The sequence below is a fragment of the Thalassophryne amazonica genome, chromosome 1 (genome assembly GCF_902500255.1).
Source record: "Thalassophryne amazonica chromosome 1, fThaAma1.1, whole genome shotgun sequence".
In the NCBI taxonomy this organism is placed as follows: Eukaryota; Metazoa; Chordata; class Actinopteri; order Batrachoidiformes; family Batrachoididae; genus Thalassophryne; species Thalassophryne amazonica.
The window spans coordinates 14,149,561-14,177,495 of NC_047103.1; the positions used below are offsets into that span (position 1 = coordinate 14,149,561).

Genomic DNA, 27,935 nt, shown 5'->3' on the forward strand with positions numbered 1-27,935 from the left:
CTGGAATACTTTGAACACCACTGCTTTAGATCATCCATCTAGGCTTCTTGGCTGTTGAGATATACACAGTAAAAAAAGGTGCTTTTTGGTCTATGTATTCCCTGTACTTTGACCAAACTACTCCAAAATTGAAATACTTTGAGATGTCTAACCACATAATATGCCCACCAGGTTTGATCCATCTAGCCTTCATGTTTGAGAAGTACAAAAAAAAGGTGTTTCTTGAACTATACTTTCCTTGTCCTTTGACCGGAGTACTCCAAAATCTAAATGCTTCTATGAGGCTTGGTAAACAGATATGTCCAACACAAATGCAGACTCAAACTCACTCCTCTGAATTTTAAGATTGTTTACTGGTGGAATATGCAGGGTCTGGTACACAAAAAGGCAGTGCAAAATCAGCAAACTAATCAGGAACATCAGCCAATGAAGTGTGGTCAAAAAACAGACAGTAGGTCAAAAACACAAGGAAGCAGACAAGGCAAGGAAACACAAGAAACAGAGCTGGAAGTGATGGCACAAGGCACAATGATCTGGCGAGGAAACAGTGGAACCAGTGAAGCTTACATACACTGTGGTGATGAGCTACAGATTAGGAACAGGTGTGTGGAAAGCACAAGAATAGGGGTGTGGCCAAACAGTGTGCACTTCCCACCACCAAGCACAAAGAGAGGCAGACAAGAGAGAAAGGGAAAGACAAAGCCCAAGCAGGAAAAAACCCAGTAAGATAAATCACAGGTGACAATATCAAACAATCTTAATTAAACAGAACAAAACAAACATAATACAACAAGTCCAAATACTGACAACTTCTAGATATCTAACCACATAATATTCTCCCCAGGTTTGGTCCGTCTAGGCTTGTTGGTGGGTGAGAAACACAAAAATGGTATTTTTCTGACTATATTTCCTTATATTGTATATCACCTCTAGATATCTATTCAAGCAATATTCCCAATGAGTTAGAAAGAAACTCTTCAGCCAATTTTCAGTTATCGATCACTTCTAACACACACACGCACGCACGTATGCACGAGTGAAAACAATACCCTGCTATTGCCGCTTTGCAGGCAAACAGGGTAATAATACAACCACTATCTAGAGGTAGATCTCAGTAAGTGAATTTCCTTCATATTTCTGATGATGCAACAACTAAATTGTGTCCCAACATCAGCGTTTGGATAGATGGCACTGTGGGAATTTTATTGACATAAAGATGTGAAGTTTTCAGCTGCATTTAATGGCTTTCCTTCTGCTTTACTATGATGTTCATGGCAATCCATGTCATGAAGTGCATCAGAATACAACTGTGAGGAAAAGGCTGGCAGCTTGTGTAACACAGAACAACCCAGCAGGATGTAACACACCACAATCAACATGTCTGCCAGCATCATGTCCACACAAACTAAAATAAATCAATAATAAAACTGAAAAATTTAAAGAAAAAATGATGACGACCCCAGTAATAGGAAAAGTCCAAGTGGGTGCTGGTATATCAACCTGATTGTGGCATACAAATGGATAGGTTTAGGAGGTGGGTATGAACCAGTCGTCTGTGTGGGTGGTTGCCAATTGTGTCTCGAGGCAGTTCTGTCATTTGGTGGATGCAGAGGCATGTGGCACCAGAAAATACTTGCAGACTTTATCTGGTCTACTCACTGCATGAAGACCACACTATTTAGCCACTATTACTGGTTGTACCCAGTGGGTAGTATGAACACAATCCCCATCAGATACTCCTACACATTTACAGCTGGGTGGACTAGGATGATGGCTTTGAAATGTCTTGTCCAAGGGCACAGAGAGGCAGCCAGAAGCCCATACCTGGCGTTAAACCCTGGTCTACAGGTTGGCATTTGAATGAGAATGGGGTATAAATCCCGATTGTGCTTAATAATGAAATTATATTAATCTGAATCCAGCTGTAGGTGTTTACTGTGAAATTGTAGGGTGCTATTGCAGGTAAGGTACAGTGAGATAGGTTACCAATCCAATGATCTTCCAAATTCCAGGTCAAGTGTGGGACATGCTGGTGTCAGTACATCCACCACGCTTCAGAACCACCTTGAGACCTGAGTGGCAAACACCAAGGCAGACAACTGGCCCACCACCACCTCTCCTAAGAAGCCATCTACCTTCTACAACCAGGTGTAATGTGGGTGTCCCCTTGGCCTATTCCAGTTCCTTGGGTCCTCAACACTGAGACACAGGGGTGCTGCATCATGCACAGAGAAGTCCCTGACAATGCAAGTGCAGCAGAACACACTGCCCACTGTTAAAGTTACCACAAACTCCAAACAATTCCTCGAAACATAAGCTGTGCTAAAATATCAAAAGATGCAACTGCAAACGTTTCATCTCACTGTGCAGTAATAATATCCAAAAATAGCTTCAAAATTCTGTTTAATTACAGGACGATTTTGACCTCGACTCACAGTTCCCCCTGATGTGCTTAAATTCTGCGTGTGTACTGTACATGTTTGGGTGTGTGCAGATTCATATTTCAACACTGCCTTGAGTGAGGGAGATATGGTTCAATTGCCAAGGTGACGCAAGAGAGAAGAAAAACTAATAAAGCGGTGATTAGCTTGTGCACCTGCTCTTCTCATTAAGTCACACTGAAGCAATAACGCAGCATTGCTGGCAGGAAGCAAAAACAGTTTATGGTGGGTGTGTGCACACCCAGCAAAACAGTCAGCAAACAGTTCTTTTCCACTTGGAGGGGAGACCTCCACCTCCAACTCTTAATCACAGTCACGCAGGAACAATAACGTGTAGCGTCTGTATGACTACTTATCCGAGGAGCGAAGAGCGTCGTCTCCTCCCAGCTTCCAGCTGCTGACCAGTCAACAGGAACGCCTGCAAATGTTCAGAATGATTGTACGGCACAAAACTACGGCTGAGTGTTTACCTTCCAGGTAGACTGATATCTTGGCAGTGAGGTGGAGATGCTGCCCGGCTTTTGTGGTGATGGCTGATGAGTGACAGCTGGCAGGGGTGATGAGTGACAGCTGTCACTCCCAGTTGGTTCTGCAATGAGGCAGCGCCCTCTCGTGCCCGAAGCCCGCACTTCGGGCAGGGCACCCTCTGGTGGTGGTGGGCCAGCAGTACCTCCTCTTCAGTGGCCCACACAACAGGACCCCCCCCTCAACGGGCGCCTCCTGGCGCCCGACCAGGCTTGTCGGGGTGTCGGGTGTAGAAATCGGCCAGGAGGGCTGGGTCCAGGATGAAGTTCCTCTTCACCCAGGAGTGTTCTTTGGGTCCATAGCCCTCCCAGTCCACCAAGTACTGGAACCCCCGGCCCTTCCGACGGACGTCCAGGAGCCGGCGCACCGTCCAAGCCGGCTCCCCGTCGATGATCCGGGCAGGAGGCGGCGCCGGTCCGGGAGCACAGAGGGGTGAGGTGTGGTGTGGTTTCAGTCTGGACACATGGAAAACAGGGTGGATCCGCAGTGAAGCTGGGAGTTGGAGATTCACTGCGGCCGGGTTGATGATCTTGAGGATCTTGAAGGGACCAATGAAGCGTTCCTTCAGTTTCGGGGAGTCCACTTGCAGGGGTATGTCCTTCGTTGATAGCCACACTTCCTGCCCGGGCTGGTATGCAGGGGCCGGGGAACGCCGACGGTCTGCATGGGCCTTAGCCCTCATCTGGGCCTTCAACAGGGCAGAACGGGTGGTGCGCCACACCTGACGGCATCTCCGCAGGTGGGCCTGGACCAAGGGCACACCGACCTCTCACTCCACCACGGGAAACAATGGGGGCTGGAACCCCAGACACACCTCAAACGGGGAGAGGCCGGTGGCAGAGGACACCTGGCTGTTATGCGCGTACTCGATCCAGGCCAGATGTTCACTCCAGGCCGTCGGGTGCGCGGATGTCACACAGCGTAAGGTCTGTTCCATTTCCTGGTTGACCCGTTCTGCCTGTCCGTTAGTCTGCGGGTGATACCTGGACGAGAGGCTCACGGTGGCCCCCAGTTCTCTGCAGAAACTCCTCCAGACTTGAGAGGAGAACTGGGGACCACGATCGGAGATGATGTCTGTAGGTATCCCATGCAGACGCACGACGTGGTGGACCAGAAGGTCTGCTGTCTCCTGGGCCGTAGGGAGCTTCGGGAGGGCCACGAAGTGGGCCGCCTTGGAGAACCGGTCCACTATCGTGAAGATGGTAGTCATGCCTTGGGACGGTGGGAGGCCCGTGACGAAGTCCAGGCTGATGTGGGACCAGGGGCGATGAGGCACAGGGAATGGCTGGAGGAGTCCCTGTGCCCGTTGATGGTCAGCTTTGCCCCTGGCACAGGTGGCACAAGCCTGGTCATAGTCCCGGATGTCGGCTTCCATGGACGCCCACCAGAAGCACTGCCGGACCACTGCCACGGTCCTTCGCACCCCTGGATGACAGGAGAGCTTGGAACCATGGCAGAAGTCCAGGACTGCAGCTCTGGCCTCTGGTGGGACAAAGAGGCGGTTCTTTGGTCCATTTCCTGGGTCCGGGTTCCATGCCAGGGCCTCCCGGACGGTCTTCTCCACGTCCCAGGTGAGGGTGGCCACGATAGTGGACTCAGGAATGATGGATTCCGGCGGATCCGACAGCTCTGTTTTGACTTCGTCTTCATGGACCCGGGACAGGGCATCCAATCTTTGGTTCTTGGTCCCGGGGCGATAGGTGATCCGGAAGTCAAAACGCTCCCGAAGAACAGTGACCAGCGGGCTTGCCTGGGGTTCAGCCGCTTGGTGGTCCTGATGTACTCCAGGTTCCGGTGGTCCGTGAAACCTGTAAATGGCACCGCAGCTCCCTCCAACATATGTCTCCACTCCTCAAGAGCCTCTTTCACCGCAAGGAGTTCCCGATTGCCCACGTCATAGTTTCGCTCCGCCGGGGGTCAACCTGCGTGAAAAATAGGCACATGGGTGGAGAACCTTGTCGGACTCTCCGCTCTGGGACAACACGGCTCCTATCCCTGAGTCAGAGGCGTCCACTTCAAACACGAACTGGCGGTTAGGATCGGGCTGCACCAGAACTGGTGCAGTCGAGAACCGGCGTTTCAACTCCCTGAATGCGGCCTCGCACCGATCCGACCAGGTGAAGGGGACTTTGGAGGAGGTCAGGGCTGTCAAGGGGCTAACCACCTGACTGTACCCCTTGATGAACCTCCTGTAGAAGTTCGCAAAGCCGAGGAAATGTTGTAGCTTCCTACAGTTTGTTGGTTGGGGCCAATCTCTCACCGCCGCAACCTTGGCTGGATCAGGGGCGACGGAGGTGGAAGAGATTATGAACCCCAGGAAGGACAAAGAAGTGCGGTGGAACTCGCACTTCTCGCCCTTCACAAACAGCCGGTTCTCCAACAACCGCTGCAGGACCTGACGTACATGCTGGACATGAGTCTCCGGATCCGGAGAAAAGATGAGTATATCGTCTAGATATATGAAGACAAATCGGTGCAGGAAGTCCCCCAAGACATCATTTACCAACGCTTGGAACGTCGCGGGGGCGTTAGTGAGGCCGAACGGCATGACCAGGTACTCAAAATGACCTAATGGGGTGTTAAATACCGTCTTCCATTCGTCTACCTTCTGGATCCGAACCAGGTGGTACGCATTCCTAAGATCCAACTTTGAGAAGATTTTGGCTCCATGCAGGGGCGTGAACACTGAATCTAACAGGGGCAACGGGTATAGAATGGGAACCGTAATCTCGTTCAGCCCTCTGTAATCAATGCATGGACAGAGTCCGCCGTCTTTCTTGCTCACAAAAAAGAAACCAGCACCCATCAGGGAGGTGAAATTTCGGATCAGCCCGGCAGCTAATGAGTCCCGAATGTAGGTCTCCATTGATTCGCGCTCTGGGTGTGAGAGATTGTACAGCCTGCTGGACGGGTACTCAACGCCAGCCTGCTGGACGGGTACTCGCTCCACTGAGCCACAACCCCAGACAGCCAATCAATCCGGGGATTGTGTTTTACCATCCACGGGAAGCCCAAAATCACGCGGGAGGTAGAAGGAGTCACATAAAACTCAATCTCCTCCCGATGATTCCCAGACACTACCAGAGTTACTGGCAGTGTCTTGTGTGTGATTAAAGGGAGAAGGGTGCCATCTAGTGCCCGCACCTTCAATGGTGAAGGGAGCGCCACTAAAGGGAGCCCTACTTCCCTTGCCCATCTGCTGTCCAGCAGATTCTCTTCTGGTGTCCACCAGTGCTGGGGCCTGAAGGGTTAGATCCCCACACAGGATTGTAACTGGGAGACGTGCAGATAGGCGTGTACGTCCCATGTGAATGTTATGACCCACCCTTAGTCCAGTCTCTAAAGGCGAGTGTTGTCGTTTTGGCCGTTTGGGGCAGTTTTTCTGTATATGCTCCTTTGAGCTGCAGAGAAAACACTCCCCGCGGGCCAACCTCCTCATTCTGTCATCTGATCTCCCTTTGGCCCTGCTCGTCTCCCTAGCAACGTCAGCAGGGGAAGCTGTTGCCACACGGAGCGCTGAGGCTGTGGAGCGTGGGGAGGGCGGAACCTTTTCAGACCCGGAAGGGAGAGGGACGGCGCGTGCCCGGCCACGTCCTTCGTCTCGCTCCCGACGGCGTTGTTCTAACTGATTGTCTAATCGTATAACCAGATCAATAAGCCCGTCCAAATCCCGCGGCTCATCCTTAGCCACCAGATGCTCCTTTAGGACAAAGACAGTCCGTTTACAAAGGCAGAGTGCAACAGTATTCCAGCCGGACCTCGCAGTCGACTGCATACTCGGCTGCACTCCGACGCCCCTGTCTCATAGACAGCAGCACCGTTGAAGCGGTCTCGCCTCTACGTGGGTGATCGAACACCACTCTGAACTCCCTCACAAACTCAGTATACACCGTTAGGAGCTGTGAATTCTGCTACCAAAGTGCCGTAGCCCAGGCGCATGCCTCACCTCGAAGCAAAGTAACCACATAAGCCACCCGGCTCGAGTCCGACGCGTACATGACGGGACGCTGTGCAAAGATGAGCGAACACTGCATTAAGAAGTCTGTGCACGTCTCTACACAACCTCCGTACGGTTCCGGGGGACTTATGTATGCTTCAGCGGATGGTGGGGGGGTTCGCTGAACGACCAGTGGAACGTCTGTATGCGGCACCAGGACAGCAGGAGGAGGAGCTGCAGCCGCGCCCTGTGCATGCGCCTCCACCTCCGTGGTGAGAGCCTCCATCTTGTGATTAAGTATATTGCTCTGCTCGGTCACTAAGTCCATCCGAGCAGTGAAGACGGTTAAGATGCGCTGCAACTCACCTAACACGCCTCCCGCTGGCGCCTGTGCACCCTGGTCTTCCATTGGTTGTTCAACGGATGGTTGACGCCCCTCGGAATCCAAGACGTTGGCCGAGATATCCTGTTGGGAAAGTGTAGGGACACGGACCCACAACAGGGGGCGTAAATGAACCGGACAATGGATGAGCCAAAGAATAACAATTTAATGTTGTAAATGTGCACAACGGAATACAGATGGAAACAGAATTTGAATTTCAGTCAATTACACGAAGGGGGCGTGTGGGCAGGCTCGAGGATAGTTGAGCACCGTCCAGAGAAGAGCCGGGCCCCACACGATTTCCACTGCCACCGGATCTGGAAACACACAGGAGACGCCAAGTTCTGATCTCCCCAGGTGGCCACCGTCTCCGGCTGTCGGATCGGTACTGCTGGCAGGAAGCAAAAACAGTTTATGGTGGGTGTGTGCACACGCAGCAAAACAGTCAGCAAACAGTTCTTTTCCATATGGAGGGAACACCTCCACCTCCAACTCTTAATCACAGTCACGCAGGAACAATAACCTGCAGCGCCTGTATGACTACTTATCCGAGGAGTGAAGAGCGTCGTCTCCTCCTAGCTTCCAGCTGCTGACCAGTCAACAGGAATGCCTGCAAATGTTCAGAATGATTGTACGGCACAAAACTACGGCTGAGTGTTTACCTTCCAGGTAGACTGATATCTCGGCAGTGAGGTGGAGATGCTGCCCGGCTTTTGTGGTGATGGCTGATGAGTGACAGCTGGCAGGGGTGATGAGTGACAGCAGTCACTCCCGGTTGGTTCTGCAATGCAGCAGTGCCCTCTCGTGCCCGAAGCCCGCACTTCGGGCAGGGCGCCCTCTGGTGGTGGTGGGCCAGCAGTACCTCCTCTTCAGCGGCCCACACAACAACTAGGTCTCTTCAACTGCTCCCTTGTTTTCACTCAGTGTTCAAGGTGGACCTGAATGTTGATTTGGCACAATTTGTTTTACGCTGGATGCCCTTCCTGACGCATCTCCATAATACATGGAGAAATGTGGCAGGGGTGGGGTTTGAACCAGGAACCTTCCACGCCGAAACCAAATGCACTAACCACTTGGCCACCACCCCTGCACTGCACACAAATTACAGCATTCTGCCTATTTTAAGGTTATTTGCATTAACTTAATTGCAAGATCATTAAAAAAATCCAGATCAGTGCGATAAAGAGTTGGGCTACCAATACGTTTGATTCCCAACATTCATCTCATCATCATTGGGGGAGGTGATGGTCTAGTTGTTAAACGTTGGGCTTGAGACCAGAGGATCCTTGGTTCAAATCCCAGCCTGACCGGAAAATCACTAAGGGCCTTTGGGCAAGGTCCTTAATCCCCTAGTTGCTCCTGGTGTGTAGTGAGCGCCTTGTAGGGCAGAACCCTGACATTGAGGTGAATGTGAGGCATTATTAAAAAGCGCTTTGAAGCAAAAGGAAAAGTGCTATATAAATACAGCCCATTTACCATTTTACCATTTATCATTGTCCCAGTCCAACTCAGTTATGAATGGGTTCCAGCCTTGGTTCAGCAAATAACCTGTGTTGGACTGGTGCACAAATCCAGGTAAAGGTGTAGACCGTCATCCGCTTCATTCATTCATTCATTTTTCTGGTGCTTATCTGGGTCAAGGTTGAGGTGGCAGCAGACCAAGCAGCTGAGCGCACACTTCCCTATCCTTGGCCAGGTCCTCTAACTCTTCCTGGGGGATCCTGAGGTATTCCCAAGGCAGCTGGGAAATGTAATCCCTCCAGCGTGTCCTGAGTCATCCCCAGGGACTCCTTCCAGTTGGATGTGCCAGGAAGACCTCCTTTGGGAGATGATCAGGGGGCATCCTCCCAATATGCCTGAACCACCTCAACTGGGTGCTTTTGATATGAACAAGCAGCGGCTCTACTCTGAGTCCCTCCTGAATATTCGATCTTCTCACCCTGTCAATGAGCTCAGATACCCAAAGGAGGAACCTCAGTTCCGTTGCTTGTATCAGATTTTGTTTTAGTCATTACCCAAAGTTTATGACCTTCAGTTAGGACAGGAGCATAAACTGACCGGTAAATCAAGAGGCTCATCTTCTGGCTCAGCTCTTTCTTCACCTGACTAGTACAGCGTCTGCGGGACCTCAGACGCAGCTCCAATCTGTCTGTCAATCTCTGACACATTTGTCGACTCAATACATGAGTCAACAGACTCATCTCCTACATGCTCTGAAAATCTGGGAACATGCATTGGCACCTCAGTGGACTTCTACTTTGGTAGATACAATACAAGGTATTAGCTCTCACCACTGAACATCAGGCAAACAAGTGGCATACTGACCTCCACACTCACAAGACAATTTCTCTGTTCTGCAGCTCAAAGGAACCTCAAAAGTCCCTGTAGATGTCCAGCAAACTAAAATCAAGCACAGTGGCATTTCCGGTCCAGCCAGCAGAACTATAACCACAGGAGGAAATAAACATTTTCAGGTTCTCCCCAACACCAGTGTGGTTCTCTGAAAGATCCAGTCTATGAGATATGAGATGTTTATGCACTGTGATCGACTAAGCAAGTGCCCAGAACTCACATAAAACTAAAATTGATTCATTATTCCATTTGATTTGGTCTGCTAGCATGATTAAAAATTCATAATTTCCTCACCAAACAGCTCAGTCCAAGAACCAGAATGTGATGAAATTAAGAAACGATATGATGGGGGTCCAGAAAAAAAAAATGTATGTAAGTGCATTAAGCCACATTTGGTCAGAGAAGTGGATGAGAGTCTAGTACTCCCTCAGGACAGGATGCCAGACTATTGCAGGTTTCTTCATTGGTATCTTGCCCATCTTCATTATTTTCTGATTATACAATCACAAAATCTTTCTCTGATTTCATACATTTTTCTGAGAAAACAACTGTACCTTGCTTACTGATCTTCCTTGCTCTTTTTTCATTTGTGGCTAAATTCTTTTTTTTTTCCATCCTTTCTGCAGGATTAGGTTGAGGTGTGACCATGTTACTTGAGTTTCACAATGTACCGTATTCCCCCATCGGATGGCCCAGGATCAAGCATCAGCCAACCCTGTTTTTTGGAACAAAGCTGGTTAAGCACCTAACTGAAATTAAATTAAACACATTTAATGAATGAGAAAAGCACAAAAATGTACACAAACAGGTGAGTTATTTGTGATTTAGTTTTTATTTGTGATTTCCGATGGGTGAATACTCTGCAACATCATTGGAAAGTACGATTTACTTCTCTGCTTTAGTACATTTCTGTGTCAACAGTGCTTCTTTCACCGACACCTGCTCCTAATCCATCATCAATCCAGTATCCACTAATTATGCCATCCAGCAGGTGGCAGACAAATCTGCCGGATATTACTTATTACATGCAAAAAGGTTGGATTTGTTTTGATTGTTTTAAGATCTGGTGTATCAAAGTTCACTGGGTTTTAATTAGTTTATCCTTATTATTTGCCTTTTTATTATGGTGAAGATGGTAGAATGCACTGTTTGAGTTATTTTGTTGGATTTTATATTTTGACTGACTGTACTTTACACTTTTTTTAAAGCCTTAGGAATATTAAAGACAACACTCACATAACTCACTGAAAAGAACAAATAACAAAGCATTATTTTATTTGTGTAATATATTCACCCACAAAATATTCAGGAAAATTAAAGGTTTCACTGCAAGAGTAGAAAACAGAACATGAAAATAACAACTTCTTTCTTGCTCTGAAAAAAAATCCTCTGACAACCATCTTCAAATTTATGCCTTTTAAATCACTTTAACCTTTTTTGTTTTAGGTTTATTTCTGGCCTGTTATTCACTGAGCAACAATTCAATGACACAGACGACTGAATTCTTGTATAATTTTTTTTTTCCACATTTCTTTTCCAGGTGTTCAGCCAAGCTCACAAAAATGATTACAGCCATGAAAGTAGATTGCGTGATGGAACAGCAGTGAAATTATTACCTGTTTGACAGCTGGGTGACGGCCAGAAAACACTACAGCAAAGACGTGGAGCTGAAATCACCGAAACCTTCTGCATTTTCACTCAAAACTCCTGATAGCACTTTTAAAGATTTAGTGTAAATGATGTCACTGATCTTTGATTAATGCTCGGAACTGCATTTACATACCGCGCGGTGTCTCTTTTCCGCATTATGACAGGTTAACACTGTCAGGACAGCACATGACGTACAGGAAGAAAACAAACTTTAAAATTGGTCACAGCTTGGTTTGAGGTCTCAATCTCGACAAATGACATTTCAAGATGTAAAAACCAGCGAAGCGATTTGGTTTGTACGCTCCAAAATGTACACGATGAACAATCATGTACATTTTGGAGCGGACATGTGCATCCATGTGTGATTGTGTCATTGTGCCATCAGGCACAATGACACAATCACACATGGATGCACATGTCACTGCACGATCCCATGTGTAAACACAACTACACCATCACCTTGGTTACATAGTTACAGAAGCACAGACAAGCTTGTCCAGTGACTCAGAAGATAATTTGTTCTGCGTCGCTGCCCTCCATGCTCACTCGGTCCACCTTCGTCACACATTTCACCAACGTTGTCTCTTTGTTTCTTCCTCTATTCCTCCAGCTTCTTTGGCTTCCTAACACCAAACTTGGCAAGTGGCTGAAGGTTGCCCTTAAATATTTTACTTTGGCAAAAAGTTAAGGTCACTGGGGTCAAGGTCAAAGAATAGGCGAGGTGATGGTCTAGTGGTTAAGCTGTTGGGCTTGAGACCAGAGGATCCTTGGCTCAAATCCCAGCCTGACCGGAAAATCACTAAGGGACCTTGGGCAAGGTCCTTGATCCCCTAGTTGCTCCCGGTCTATAGTGAGCGCCTTGTGTGGCAGCACCCTGACATCGAAGTGAATGTGAGGCATTATTGTAAAGCGCTTTGAGCGTCTGATGATGCAGATGGAAAAGCGCTGTATAAATGCAGTCCATTTACCATTTAACCTGATTTGGAGTAATCGTCGCACACATATGCAGGTGAATTCTGGAGGTCAGCTAAGGGTCAATTATTCAGGTGAACCTCAACTTCATTGGCATTATTTCAAAGTCATTGGTGGTCAATGAGTTCTGTTGCTTCAAGGTCCTTTGGCTGAATTCCACCAAACATGGCATGTGGCTGTAGGTCCCCCCCCCCAGAATTGCAATTAAGGGGTTTGCTTTGATAAATGGTAAGGTCATTGAGGTCAGGGTAAAGGAATTTTGTCAACTCAATTGGGGTTAAATTTGGCACACATATTCAAGTGATTTTTAGAATTTCCCAGGTTGTAGAGCAGGTCGTTCAGTGGTGAAGGAGATGGCGTGCCAAAATGTAGACATGAGGGATCTCATCCATTTGATGTTGTGAAATCTGGAGATAAGCAGCTGCACCAATGGGACTCAGGGCCAAAATAAGACTTTCGTCTACTTCTGTACATGCAAGTAGAAGGTATTAGCTCTTGCCACTGAGCCAATTTTCACACCCACAGAACACAGAATGTCTGCACTCTGCAACTGGAAGGACCCTTCCTCAGAAATTCATTCAACTGTCAAAAAAAATGTTCTATCTTGCAATGTGAGAATAAACGGATATTTAAAAAAAATCCTTGATCTGTCTCTTAACTTCGATGCATTCCAACATTTATTGAGTTCCCCCTTTGCCAATGCCATTTTTACATGACTGTAAATAAAAATACTCAGATTTTAATCACAAAAAAGAAACAATAATGTTCTCTGCAAATTCACAAACATTGTATCTGTGATCAAACCTCCACCAAGGCCCAAACTGCCAAATCTAACAATCTCAAAAATATATTTTATCATGTCCCAGTTCTGTCTCTTCATCTTCACTGACCCCAAAATGTGATTGTTTCTAGGCCAGACTCTCTTCCCAAATTTTGTGCTCTCCTGATGAAAACTGATTTGTGAGCCAAAACAAATGGACCAAAATCTCATTTTCCACTGTTATGTGAAAATCAAATAGTTTTTCAGTAACTGTGCTCAAAATGAAAATAGAGGGATACCTGATGGACAATAACCCATGTGAGATGTGGAGGAGCATCCAGGCCCTAACCAACTACAAAGGTCACCCCATTCCAACATCCTCCAGCAATACCAGCACACTGGCAGAGGTGCTAAACAGCTTATTTGCCTGCCACCACCACACACCTGCAGTCGCTGCCTCCATCTGGTTCCAGAACCTCACCTCTCTCTCTCCAGGAGTATGAGGTGTGGAAAAACCTAAGAGCAGTGAACCCCAGGAAAGCTGCTGGCCCTGATGGTATCCCAGGGCGGTGATTGTGCAGACCAAATGGCAGGGATCATCACCAAACTGAAGGCCTCCACCATCATCCCCATCCCCAAAAAACCCTGCCATAGACATCCTGAATGATTACAGGGTGTCTATTACACTTTATGATTACATCTATAATCATGAAGTGCCTGGAGTGATCAGGCACATCAGAATTTGTTAAAACGGTTGCCTCGTTCCTTCCTTGAAGTGGCTGATGCTGGCCAATGTAGCAGATTCATGAAAAAATCTCTGGGAAAGTGTGCTCAAGGGGTCCAAATTTCCCATCTCCAATGCAGGTCGACGTAGCCCACTAGAAGGCACCGTTGTACTGGCGAAGTTCAACATTTAGCGACGGACCACTGACTCACGCAGGACATAGTTTAACTTCCGATGTCAGAGGACAGACACATTAGTGCACTCCACGAAGCAGTACCGTAGCTTGAAGAGCTCATTGTTAATTCAACACTAGAGATGTCATGTGACTCAAACATAAACTCAACATAACTCTGCAATTGTGCCACTTGCTGCTGTTGGATCATCAAGACAGGTTCTACATTTTTCTTCACATTTCTTCATATTTCTACATACTTATTCATGCCCAAGGGATCCAGAAGAGGCGGTCCCTCCAGTCAAGCCTCCGATGTTGGCAGACAGAGCGCAATGGAGCAGCAACGGCATAGTAACGGAGGTGACATAGCGGTAGTGGGGCTCAACCCTTGCCAGTACGTTAGCATGAAAGCTGAATATTTTAAGTATGTTGAAAATTTTTCTGGGACCATGATGAACATCAATGTTCTCTGACTGATGTCGACTTAGATCTTACATCGTCTGGTGGACCTTGGTGTCATTCAACGGTAAACAACTTTTTACTCTACGTTGGCAAACGCCAAGCTTATTGTTAAGAGTGTGAATGGATCACAAATATTTATAGTAAGCGGAAAATCTCTCCAATGGCCAAGCTTGTCAAATGTGATGACATCATTCAGAAGCTTGGTTGTTAATGTTTTAACATGACTTATTGTAAAAAGTGACTTATGTGGATTTACAGTGTTCAGTTGCCCCTGTACTACTGTATACCTCGAGTACTGGATGTTCTACTACAGATTTAATCAGTAATTAATGAGTGAGCACATTGGACAACTTATGTCCTACATCTGTCAAAATGTCATTCGGATGGACCTCTAAAGAAACCAAAGCGGTACAATGCAGCAGCACAATGTGCACAGACATGAGAGCGACTGGCAGGTTTATTAAAAGACAGAATCCCTCTGCAGTATTTGGAACACACCTGTGATATCAGTCGTCTTTAATTAGTTTGCCAAGTCGAAATAATGAAGATTGTGGTGAACATTATTAGTTTGGGTGTCTGCGGGCATGTACAGAATGTGTTTTATTTTAGTAAATGGTCTTCCACAGAGACATGCGATTAAGGAGATGATCGTAAAACACAGGTGCAAAGCAGCAATGGCTACACAAAACATTAATGATCGTGATCTCAAAAGAGCCCAACAACAAAGACAGACGGAAGCTTTTCCTCATAAAAACACATTTCTTCAAATTTCTCATTCTCATCTCCTGCACTACTCTTCTTAACTCATTTTTTATAGTGTCATCCAGTCATTGTCTGCACCCACCAGTCCTGCCGGGGGTTACGGCTGCGCCAAAAGTGCAACACCAGTAGTTTTCAATTTCAAAGGTGGAACACCAGTTTTACTCTGGAATTACAGTTTGCAGATGACTACAATGGCTGCAATCTGGAATATTTTGATGGACTGATTGATTAACTGGCCAGTATTGGCATTTGTTATCCAGCAGATTACACACAGCCAGGTTCATAAATATTTGGACAGTAAAACAAATTTTGTAATGTTGCATCTGTACACAACACACAGCTTTAATTCAAGGAGATTAGCAAAAGCATTCCATTAATCATTTCAGAATTACATGCATTTGTATATACACACCGTCAGAGTCACTGTCATTTTCAGAGGCTGTAAGTATTTTAAAAATATCTGGTGTAAACTGCATTTCTATCACATCATCATGTAGTACAGGGCTCCCCGACCACCTGACCATGGATTATTTGGTACCAGACCACACAAAAAAATAAAAAAAAACTTTTTAAACATTATTTTTATTTTATTGACATTACTCTGCAAGGTATTTTATTGTGGAAAAAACAACACTTTCGTCCTCTATCTCACATTTGGCACAACTGCAACTTTTCCTCATGCATAGGAAAAGCCAGGAGTTAACCCTACCAAGAAGGAGGAAAAACAAACCGTCGCTGGAGAGCTTCTTTGAACAAGGGAAAAGGGTTAATAATGAGGTCGCAGAAGACTCCGAGACTGTCAACAAAAAGAAAGCTGCTTTTCAAAGAAAATACCAAGAATCTTACTTAAATGACAGGTTCATTGCAACAGGTGATTCACACGTTCCAAACTCACTGTGTTTAATATCTGGCAACCGGCTCACCGACGGAGTCAAATGGACATTAGAAACACACTTCGGGTGTGCACAATATAAAATGTCATAATTACTTTTACATATTGAAAAAAAATTACTGAGTAAAAAGTAATAATTAAATATATTATGCACTTTACTGACTCTCCTGGTCTGTGGTAAAATTGTCTTGCATGAAACCAGACTGTGGTGCAAAAAAGGTTGGGGGCCACTGGTGTAGTTTGCGGTTGTCTTTACACCAGTATTTGTGCACGTGCTGCACGGCACATGTCATTTTTTTAATGTGAACTTGATGATAAACATTAAATTATGACTGACTGGTGGTGAACCCACTGTAGACATTTATCCTTTCTCAAAGAGTGGTCAGTGGACCACTGATTGTCCATAAATGACCCGTAGTCATTCGTGCGTACACTAGTAAAATATCATATTTGAAATAAATATTGTTTTAAAACAAAAATGTTTTTCAAACCATTTACAAAGGACCAAGGGTGTTGGACTGAGGGGGTAAAGCGTACTATGTACCCAGGGCCCAGAACATGGGAGGGGGCCCACAAAAAACTGGCATTAAATACATTTTTGTGTTGCATTTTATTAATGTCCATACAATTCGTGTTGCAAAATAATATAATTAGAATGAATGTATAAATGTTGCGAAACATAATTCTGCTCTAACAATAATATTGAAAGATCTCTGAGGGCCCTTCCACCCCTGCACAGTTGTACAATGGTTTAGTCTAGGCGCACAGGCGGCACTCTGCACCCCCCCCCCACCACCACACACACACACACACACACACACACACACACACACACACACACACACACACACACACACACACACACACACATCCCAAACGGGATCTGACAGCATGAGGAAAGATTTTTAGGCTGAAATAAGACGTCTTTGCTAAAAAAAAAAAAAAAAAATCAAAGTCCGGATTTCAAAAAAGAAGAGACAAAAGAAAACTAAATGAGGGAAAACAGCTGCTAACCAAATTCTTTGAGAAGAGAGGTGAGCTCCAAAACTATCTTAACATGCACACAGGAAACTTGCTAATATCAGCACTGAGGACATAGAAACTTCACAGTTTAACAGGGAAAGACACGATAAACCCACGCCGGTTTTGGTGGCAAAATAACTAAACAAGCAGCCGCAGCTCTGCTCATCTCCCCCCACGGGACACACAGTCCACGTGGGAGGGAGAGATGGAGGGAGGGGGACATGGAGCAGCATGTGGCTGCTGGACAGGAGCAGGACAGGAGCAGGACAGCTTACTTCTGCTGCAAGAAAATCAAATGTCTTGACCCAGTCTCCCCTGACTTTCCACTGGTTGTTAGCGCATTTATGGCAAATTAATTACCCAAATGCTAAAAATAACTGCGTGCATTTAGCGCTGTCCCTTTCATTATATATGTGCAGATTTGGAAAATTCTGTTTTATTACAATGACAGAAAAAACATGCATTAGCCTGCTGTAGGATATAATATGACCACAATCCAGTTGCACACTCACCTGCCTACAAAAATACATGCACACACACAAATTGGTTAAACTTTTTACAATAAAAAAATGTATTATCAGAACGTAATATTAACATTATGAACCCCATGGCCTTTAGTTTCAGACAAAACAGCAGGTGCTGGTCCAGGTTCTGGACCCTCATCTTGTCAAATCAAATTTATTAATTTATATAGCGCCAATTCGCAATGAGATTGCCTCAATGTGCTTCACACAGCATAATAAAAACAGAGAAAAATGAATTCAAAATTTAAAAACACAATAAAAAGACAAAATCATAAAAGAACACAAACAACGAGGATGTTAGTGAAGGTGAGCTTATGGAGCCACTTTACAAGCCAATGATTTAACTAAAATGTAATTAAATTTTAGTAACCTTTACAACATTTTTTTTTCCTGTTTTGTCTATTTGCTTTTTAGGATTACCTAATAAATGGTGTGTCTTTGTAGTCCCAGGAACTGAGGGACAGATGGAAGATGACTATACAAACTATATATATTACAGAGAATTACAAAGTATACAGAAAAAGAATAGGGCTATTATGGTATGAATGTAGAGAGTATATAATATGAATTAACCTTTTTCCTTATTTTTTAACAAACACAAATATACTGCATTGATTTATTCAGTATAATATTGTTAAGAAATAACAGGAATTACCTTCTTTTTTTTTCAAATACAGGGTTATAAAATATGTCATTTTTAGTATTGTTGTGTGGGCCGCTGAAGAGGAGGTACTGCTGGCCCACTACCACCAGAGGGCGCCCTGCTTGGAGTGCGGGCTCCAAGCACGAGAGGGCGCCAGACCCAGAGGAAGTGACAGCTGTCACTCATTACTCCAGCTGTCACTCATCTACACCACCATATAAGCCGGACTGCAACTCCACCTCCCCGCCGAGAAATCGACTACCAGTACCAAGGTAATTTCTCTGCTGACTGACACATTGTGTAACCAACTGAACTTCTATTGCAGCCGTTTTCCTGAAGTGTTGCTTTGTCTGGAGGATTGGCGTTTGGTGTGACAGTGACGGCTTCACCTCGCACCCCCTCCCAGATAAGTGGTTGATCAGGAGCTGCACGAGTGTGTGTGATTTGGAGGTGGAGGTGCTCCCTCCTAACGGTGTCTGGACTGTAAATTACTGAGTGTGCGGACTCACACTCATACATCATCTTTCTGTTTTCTGCCAGCAGTACCAGGGTCGACAGCCGAAGACAGAGGCCACCTGGGGACTCGGGACTTGGCGGCTCCGGTGTTCTTCAGACCGTTGGTGGTGGAGGCCGTGTGGGACGCGGCTTCTCTCTCGTCGGGCGTCTTCTATCTTTGAGCCTGCCCACACGTCACCTGGTGTTTATTGACTGTGAAAATTACGACACATTTCGTTGTGTATTATCACAACATTAAATTGTTACCTTTTGGCTTACTCATTGTCCATTCATTTGCGCCCCCTGTTGTGGGTCCGTGCTACGACACCTTCCCAACAGGATTTCTCGGCCATCGTCATGGACTCCGGGGGACGTCAACTCCAGCTTGAACGGCCAATGGAAGAGCCAGGAGCGCAGGCGTCAGCGGGAGGCGGGTTGAGTGAGCTGCAGCAGATCTTAACCGCCTTCAAGGCCCGGTTAGAATTAGTGACCGAGCAGAGTGTCCTCCTTAATCGGAGGGTGGAGGCTCTCACCGCCAGGGTGGAAGCGCGCGATCAGGGCGCTGCTGCAGCCACTCCTCTGGCTGGTCCTGGGCCTGTATCAGACGTTCCACTGGTCGTTCAACGAACCCCCCCACCGTCCCCTGAAGCATACATAAGCCCTCCGGAACCGTACGGGGGCTGTGTCGAGACGTGCGCGGACTTCCTCATGCAGTGTTCGCTCGTCTTTTCACAGCGCCCTGTCATGTATGCATCAGACGCTAGCCGGGTGGCTTATGTTATTAATTTGCTTCGAGGAGAGGCACGCGCATGGGCTACGGCGCTTTGGGAGCAGAATTCACGGCTCCTAACGTCTTATACTGGGTTTGTACGGGAATTCAAACAAGTGTTTGATCATCCCAACAGAGGCAAGACCGCTTCGAACGTGCTGCTGTCGATGAGACAGGGGCGTCGTAGCGCAGCCGAGTATGCAGTCGGCTTCCGCATCACGGCAGCGAGGTCCGGCTGGAATAACGTTGCGCTCCGCGCCGCCTTTGTAAATGGACTGTCCCCGGTCCTTAAGGAGCACCTACTGGCCAAGGAGGAACCGCGGGAATTGGACGGGCTGATCGATTTGGTTATACGTTTAGACAACCGTTTAAATGAGCATCGTCGGGAGCAGGCCGGGAGGCATGACTGGGCACGAGTCGTCCCTCCCCCTTCCGGTTCCGATAAGATGACGTTGTCCCCACGCTTCACTGCCAGAGAGCTCCGTGTGGCTACAGCTCCCCCTGCTGAGGAGGCTAGGGACACGAGCAGGGCCGAATTAAAATCAAACATCAGACAAAGGAGGCTGGCCCGCGGGGAGTGTTTCGTCTGCGGCTCTTGCGAGCACATGCAGAGGGACTGCCCTAAAACGGTCAAACTACAACGCCCGTCCTTAGAAACTGGGCTAAGGGTGGGTCATAACACGCACGCGGGAAAACCCCGCAAATCTGCACGAATCCCAGTAACAATCCTTTGTGGGGATTTAACCCTTCATGCTCCAGCACTGATAGACACGGGGTCTGAAGGGAATCTGCTGGACAGCAGATGGGTAAAGGAAGTAGGGCTCCCTCTGGTGGCTCTGCCGGTACCATTGCAGGTGCGAGCACTAGATGGCACCCTGCTTCCATTAATCACACATCAGACACAACCAGTGACTTTGGTTGTGTCTGGGAATCACAGGGAGGAGATAGTGTTCCATGTAACACCTTCTACCTCCCGCGTGATTTTGGGCTTTCCATGGATGGTGAAGCACAATCCCCGGATAGATTGGCCGTCTGGGGTTGTGACGCAGTGGAGCGAAACCTGCCACCGGGAGTGCTTAGGATCCTCGGTTCCTCCCGGCACTACGGCTAATGAGGAGGTCAAAGTCCCCCCCAATCTATCGGCGGTGCCAAAGGAGTACCACGATCTTACTGACGTTTTCAGCAAAGATCTGGCACTCACTCTTCCCCCGCACCGACCGTATGATTGTGCCATCGATTTGGTCCCGGGCGCTGAGTACCCGTCCAGTAGGTTGTACAACCTCTCACGTCCGGAACGCGAATCAATGGAGACCTACATCTGGGACTCCTTAGCTGCCGGGCTGATCCGAAACTCCACCTCCCCGATGGGTGCTGGTTTCTTTTTTGTGGGCAAGAAAGACGGCGGACTCCGTCCATGCATTGATTACAGAGGGCTGAACGAGATCACGGTTCGCAACCGATACCCGTTACCTCTGTTGGATTCAGTGTTCACGCCCCTGCATGGAGCCCAAATTTTCACTAAATTGGATCTTAGAAACACGTACCACCTGGTTCGGATCCGGAAGGGAGACGAATGGAAGACGGCATTCAACACCCCGTTAGGTCATTTTGAGTACCTGGTCATGACGTTCGGCCTCACTAACGCCCCCGCGACGTTCCAAACATTGGTAAACGACGTCTTGCGGGACTTCCTGCATCGGTTCGTCTTCGTATATCTGGACGATATACTCATCTTTTCCCCGGACCCTGAGACCCATGTCCAGCATGTACGTCAGGTCCTACAGCGGTTGTTGGAGAACCGGCTGTTTGTGAAGGGCGAGAAGTGCGAGTTCCACCGCACTTCTTTGTCCTTCCTGGGGTTCATCATCTCCTCCAACTCCGTCGCCCCTGATCCGGCTAAGGTTGCGGCGGTGAGAGATTGGCCCCAACCAACAAGCCGCAGGAAACCAAAAACCAGATGCATTGTCCCGGGTGCACGAAAAAGAAGCCAAAGCGGGGCTGTCGAACCCCACCGAGACCATCATCCCCGAGTCCACTGTCGTGGCCACCCTCACCTGGGACGTGGAGAAGACCGTCCGGGAGGCCCTGACAAGGAGCCCGGACCCGGGGACTGGCCCCAAGAACAGACTGTACGTCCCACCAGAGGCAAGAGCTGCCGTATTGGACTTCTGTCACGGGTCCAAGCTCTCCTGTCATCCCGGAGTGCGTAGGACCGTGGCAGTAGTCCAGCAGCGCTTCTGGTGGGCGTCCCTGGAAACCGACGTCCGGGACTACGTCCAGGCCTGTACCATCTGCGCCAGGGGCAAGGCAGACCATCGGAGGACGACGGGACTCCTCCAACCCCTGCCAGTGCCTCATCGCCCCTGGTCTCACATCGGCCTGGACTTCATCACGGGCCTCCCGCCGTCCCAGGGCAACACCATTATTCTCACGATAGTGGACCGGTTCTCCAAGGCGGCCCACTTCGTGGCCCTCCCGAAGCTCCCGACGGCCCAGGAGACGGCAGACCTCCTGGTCCACCACGTCATGCGGCTGCATGGGATACCATCGGACATCATTTCAGATCGTGGTCCCCAGTTCTCTTCGCAGGTGTGGAAGAGTTTCTGTAAGGAGCTGGGGGCCACCGTGAGTCTCTCGTCCGGGTACCACCCCCAGACTAACGGCCAGGCAGAGCGGGCTAACCAAGAGTTGGAACAGGCCCTTCACTGCGTCACCTCCGCGCACCCGGCGGCCTGGAGTCACCATCTGGCCTGGATCGAGTATGCCCATAACAGCCAAGTCTCGTCTGCTACCGGCCTCTCCCCTTTTGAGGCATGTTTGGGTTTCCAGCCCCCATTGTTCCCGCTGGTGGAGGGAGAGGTCGGTGTGCCCTCGGTCCAGGCCCACCTCAGGAGGTGCCGCCGGGTGTGGCGGACCGCCCGCTCTGCCCTGTTAAAGGCCCGGACGAGGGCCAAAACCCATGCGGACCGCCGACGTTCCCCGGCCCCCACATACCAGCCCGGGCAGGAGGTGTGGCTGTCAACAAAGGACATCCCCCTCTGTGTGGACTCACCCAAGTTAAAGGACAGATACATCGGACCATTCCCCATCCTCAAGATCATCAACCCGGCCGCAGTGAAGCTCCGACTCCCAGCTTCACTGCGGGTCCACCCTGTTTTCCACGTGTCCCGTATCAAGCCACACCACACCTCGCCCCTCTGTGCACCTGGACCTACGCCGCCTCCTGCCCGGCTCATCGACGGGGAGCCTGCTTGGACGGTCCGCAGGCTCCTGGACGTCCGTCGTAAGGGCCGGGGGTTCCAATATCTGGTGGACTGGGAGGGGTATGGACCTGAAGAACGCTCCTGGGTGAAGAAGAGCTTCATCCTGGACCCGGCCCTCCTGGCCGATTTCTACAGACGACACCCGGACAAGCCTGGTCGGGCGCCAGGAGGCGCCCGTTGAGGGGGGGGTCCTGTTGTGTGGGCCGCTGAAGAGGAGGTACTGCTGGCCCACTACCACCAGAGGGCGCCCTGCTTGGAGTGCGGGCTCCAAGCACGAGAGGGCGCCAGACCCAGAGGAAGTGACAGCTGTCACTCATTACTCCAGCTGTCACTCATCTACACCACCATATAAGCCGGACTGCAACTCCACCTCCCCGCCGAGAAATCGACTACCAGTACCAAGGTAATTTCTCTGCTGACTGACACATTGTGTAACCAACTGAACTTCTATTGCAGCCGTTTTCCTGAAGTGTTGCTTTGTCTGGAGGATTGGCGTTTGGTGTGACAGTGACGGCTTCACCTCGCACCCCCTCCCAGATAAGTGGTTGATCAGGAGCTGCACGAGTGTGTGTGATTTGGAGGTGGAGGTGCTCCCTCCTAACGGTGTCTGGACTGTAAATTACTGAGTGTGCGGACTCACACTCATACATCATCTTTCTGTTTTCTGCCAGCAGTACCAGGGTCGACAGCCAAAGACAGAGGCCACCTGGGGACTCGGGACTTGGCGGCTCCGGTGTTCTTCAGACCGTTGGTGGTGGAGGCCGTGTGGGACGCGGCTTCTCTCTCGTCGGGCGTCTTCTATCTTCGAGCCTGCCCACACGTCACCTGGTGTTTATTGACTGTGAAAATTACGACACATTTCGTTGTGTATTATCACAACATTAAATTGTTACATTTTGGCTTACTCATTGTCCGTTCATTTGCGCCCCCTGTTGTGGGTCCGTGCTACGACACCTTCCCAACAAGTATGACATTATTTTATGTTACTTCATAAGACAGTACAGTGCTCCCTTAACCTACAAGTTGTAGGTTAAGGGAGTAATATTCTGAATGTCTGTTTGTTATATGGACTGAGTTTAGTGAATGACATTGACTATAAGATGGGTAATCTGTTCTTTAATGTTTTGATTGTAGAATATTGTATTATCTATTTTTTCCTTCACAAAGACAATTACACACTGTTAAGCAATGAATTACACTTATTTTTATTTAATTACTTATTTTGGAAAATTGTGTTAAATTAGATATTTTGCTGTGACTGTAGATTTTATATCCCAAATATGACTAGTACGTAGGGCCCAGAATTTGGTGCTACGCCCCTGCAAAGGACTCCAAAAACTAGTAGTAATATACTGTTGGACTGGTCAGCAAACCTTGTGATTCTGGATATTTGGAAAGTTGGGCAGTCTGCGAGATTTAATTTTATTGCTTAACTGATCCATGGTCTGAAAAAGTTAGCGAAACATTGGTTTTTGATAATATGTGCAGGACCTGCCGCATATTCGCTGTTCGGCAGAATCTTTGTCAATCGAGCAAATTTAATTTTCATCTCTGATGTGTCGTGAGTCTGCCGCCCCACCAGGCATACCGACTGTTTATGTCCATCTTCAGAGGATATAAAAGCTGCACAGCAAGCAGAGACGAACCAGTGCAGCATACAGCCACTGCTTTATTTTACCTCTGTGGTCATTACAGAGTCCCACTGGGTCCAATAACAAGCACTCAATGCTTGATTTCCTGCACACAAGCCGGCTGAAAGGTCAAGATCTGTCTCCTGCACATGAGATATGCAACTCAGTGACCTTAACATCTGCAGCCCCGTGGAAGACTGAGCCTCATGCAGAGACAGCTCAGGCATACGAGATGTACAACTCTGTGACATTAATGTCTGCCAAGGATGTCCATAAAGGAGGTAATTAAAGGCAAGACACATTTCTGTGAGTCTAAAGTCAATGTGCTGAGTTCATGCAAGACTGCACTCAAGTCCAAGGGAAAATAAAATCTAAGTCCCGATGCCTCTCAAGGATAGTTAAAGCGATAGCGCCAGCACATGTGGAACCAGACTGTGGTGGCGTTCAATGAAAATGCAGTCATAGAGAACGCTACCCAGAGATCCATACAGAGGAAAACTGCAAACGGGACTACAAACGCTGAGTATATGCAGCTGTGACAAATGCTGAAAGGTGTTGCAATAGAAAATCAGCTGACATCTACCTCTTATACTTAAACTGGCAGAGGTATGAAAGTTCACTGACATTTGCCTCTGACAGTCCAATTTTGTAGATAATAGGCCCATGGATTCACTGAGGTTACACCATTGAATTAACTGTAACTTAATCCTCTCCTCTTGCCATCTTAAGCTGTTTTAGTTTTTTATTTATTTGCTTACAGTTAAAAGGTAAAATAGTAATATTTACTTAAACAAGCAAAACACACACATTGTGTACTTGCCATAATCAGAGGAAAAAACATGCCCAAATGATCCTAGTGCAATGCAAAAACAATACCTCTTGGTTACTGAGGAAACTGGGTGGCTACAGTGATGGTAGTGAGAAACCGGACATCAGAGGTTCTTCACACCCCAGTAGACTCTAAATCCTTGGTATACACACAATTCTAAACTTTCAACACATACAGTACTTCATGGAAGGGCACGTCTAAATTCCAGGCCACACCCACTGAGCCATGTTAGAGTGGCGGTCTGTTCAGCCAACAGACTGGTCTTTCTCCCACACCATTCACAGAGCAGTAATGAGTCACAGATCTTTTCCATTTAAAGAGATATACAGAGAATCACCTCCTTACTCCAAACTCAATTTTTTGTTTTTTTAAAGTACAAACCAACTCTGTGTCCAAAACAAAAGATGCTTCTTAACATATTTTACTGGTTTTTAGACTCCAGGGAACCACCTGCATATTAATGTCCTGAAAAAGTGTAGACATACGACATCACATTAAATCTCTTTCAAAGAGATATTAAAGGATTATTAACCGAGTGCGAGGTCTGTACAGGAAAATATCAGACGGAGTTACTGACAGTACAGACCGAGCAAGTGAGGTTATTTATATATATATATATAAAAACACACAAACCTCTGGTATCGCACAAATATGAAAGCTGCTGACGTTTTTGTGCTCGTAATCAGACCTATTTGTGTTCTTCATCTCTATGAAGAACTTTCTTAACTGATGGTCCGGTCGTTAGCTGTACAAATTGTAAACAAAGTTGCAAATCTGATATTCAATCCCGACTGATTGTCATGGTAACGGTCTGATATGGGAAAATATTAGACCGGAAATCAGCCAGTCAGAGTGCGTGTACCGTCGTAGCCATATAATAATACATTTTATATCCTTTAACAGATTAAGTACACAAACAGCCTCAACCATATGTAAGACCATAAAATAAGGCCATTTTAAAGGGTTGTTGGACTCTTGTGTCCAAAAAAAGAAAATAGATCCAGTCTAACATTTTATAATCTTTAACAAAACCAACAGCAGTATCAGTATATTTTTGCTACGACTGATATTTACAGACAAACTACTGATCACTTTCTGCAAACGGATCAGTAGGAAATCACATTGTGCATGAAGATCGTACTGTCCAAGTGTATATTTTGTTCAAATAGTTTATAACAGGAAAGTAAAATACGGCGAATCGAGGAAACGGGACAAAGAATTCTGCTGGTGTGACATTTCCCCATAATTCCTCACAAATGTTGCTGGTGTCTGGAGACAGCGGTGAGGAGGAGGAAAGCTCCGCCATCTATTGCCCAGTGCAAAGCAGAACAGAGTATTAAACACTGTTCCTTTCACATTTACATTTGACTTCTGTCTGCGACTATGATTTTTAAACTAATTTTTCTCAAAATCAAATTACTTTGTCTTTGGGTGACCTTCAATTATTCCACAAGTTTAGTTCAAATCACATCAAAATTCTTCAAGTTATTGTGTTTACATACGGATGGACGGACAGACGGACACACAAGACCGAAAACACTTCAAAAATGTACAACCACTGCACATGGGTTTAATTACTGCAGCAGTTTGTCCTGTTGCTGCCGTCTGCAGTAACATGAATTAACTACATTTGGAAACATGTGACAGAAAATACTCCAGATATTCAATGACTCTAAACAAAATCACATTGTTTGACATTGTTTATACTGGCCAAATGTTTAGCACTATTACCCCAACTAGCACACAATCAGTGTATAAACAGCTGATGTCAATATTCAATTCAAGGGATCATTTATCTGGATTAACAAATTCAGTGAACCGATGCGCATAGTACTAGGGGCCATGCAGTTTAGTTAATATGCGTTTTAAATATACACTCACTGGCCACTTTATTATGTACACATGTTCAATTGCTTGTTAACACAAATACCTAATCAGCCAATCACATCACAGCAACCCAATGCATTTAGACATCCAGATGTGGTGAAGACAACTTCCTGAAGTACATACTGAGTATCAGAATGGAGTAGAAAGGGGATTTAAGTGACTTTGAATGTGGTATGTTGTTGTTGTCAGAGAGGCTGGTCTGAGTGTTTCAGAAACTGCTGATTTACTGAAATTTTCACGCACAGCCATCTCTACAGTTTACAGAGAATAGTCCGAAAAAGAGACAATATCCAGTGAGCGGCAGTGTGGACAAAAATGCCTTGCTGATGTCAGAAGTCAGAGGAGAATGACTGCTTGAATGTGCGTGATGTGCGAGATGCGATCATGTCATTATGGACCAACATCTCTGAGGAAAGCTTCCAACACTTTGTTGAATTTATGCCATTAAGAATTAAATTAAGGCAGTTATGAAATTAAAAAGGGGTCCAACCCGGTACTAGCAAGGTGTACCTATTAAAGCGGCCCATGAGTGAAATTATCAGAAATACTGGCCAACAGACTTCAACCAAAGATACAGTAACAGCCCAAAGACCAAATGAAACCTACTAATATGTGGCTACACTGATACTGTCTTCCAGCAAAGCCAATTAACAGAATTTTTCACTGCAAGCAGACAGTCTTCTACGTTTGTGTTATTGGAGTAGTTTCCTACTTTTAATTGTGTGTACACCCCAGTACCATCAGCAGAGCAGCAGCAACTTATTCCATACCTGTTCCAGCAAGTTACAGAACAAAATACATTCACCCAGCATGAAACCACATGAGATCACCACATAGTGT

The 27,935-nt window shown here is 47.0% G+C and overlaps 1 protein-coding gene across 2 annotated transcripts in view; it reads right to left on the reverse strand.

Annotated features, from left to right (window-relative positions):
* Positions 1-27,935, reverse strand: part of ctnnd2a (catenin (cadherin-associated protein), delta 2a) — a 923,305-nt gene that overhangs the window by 340,298 nt on the left and 555,072 nt on the right. The window lies entirely within an intron of this gene.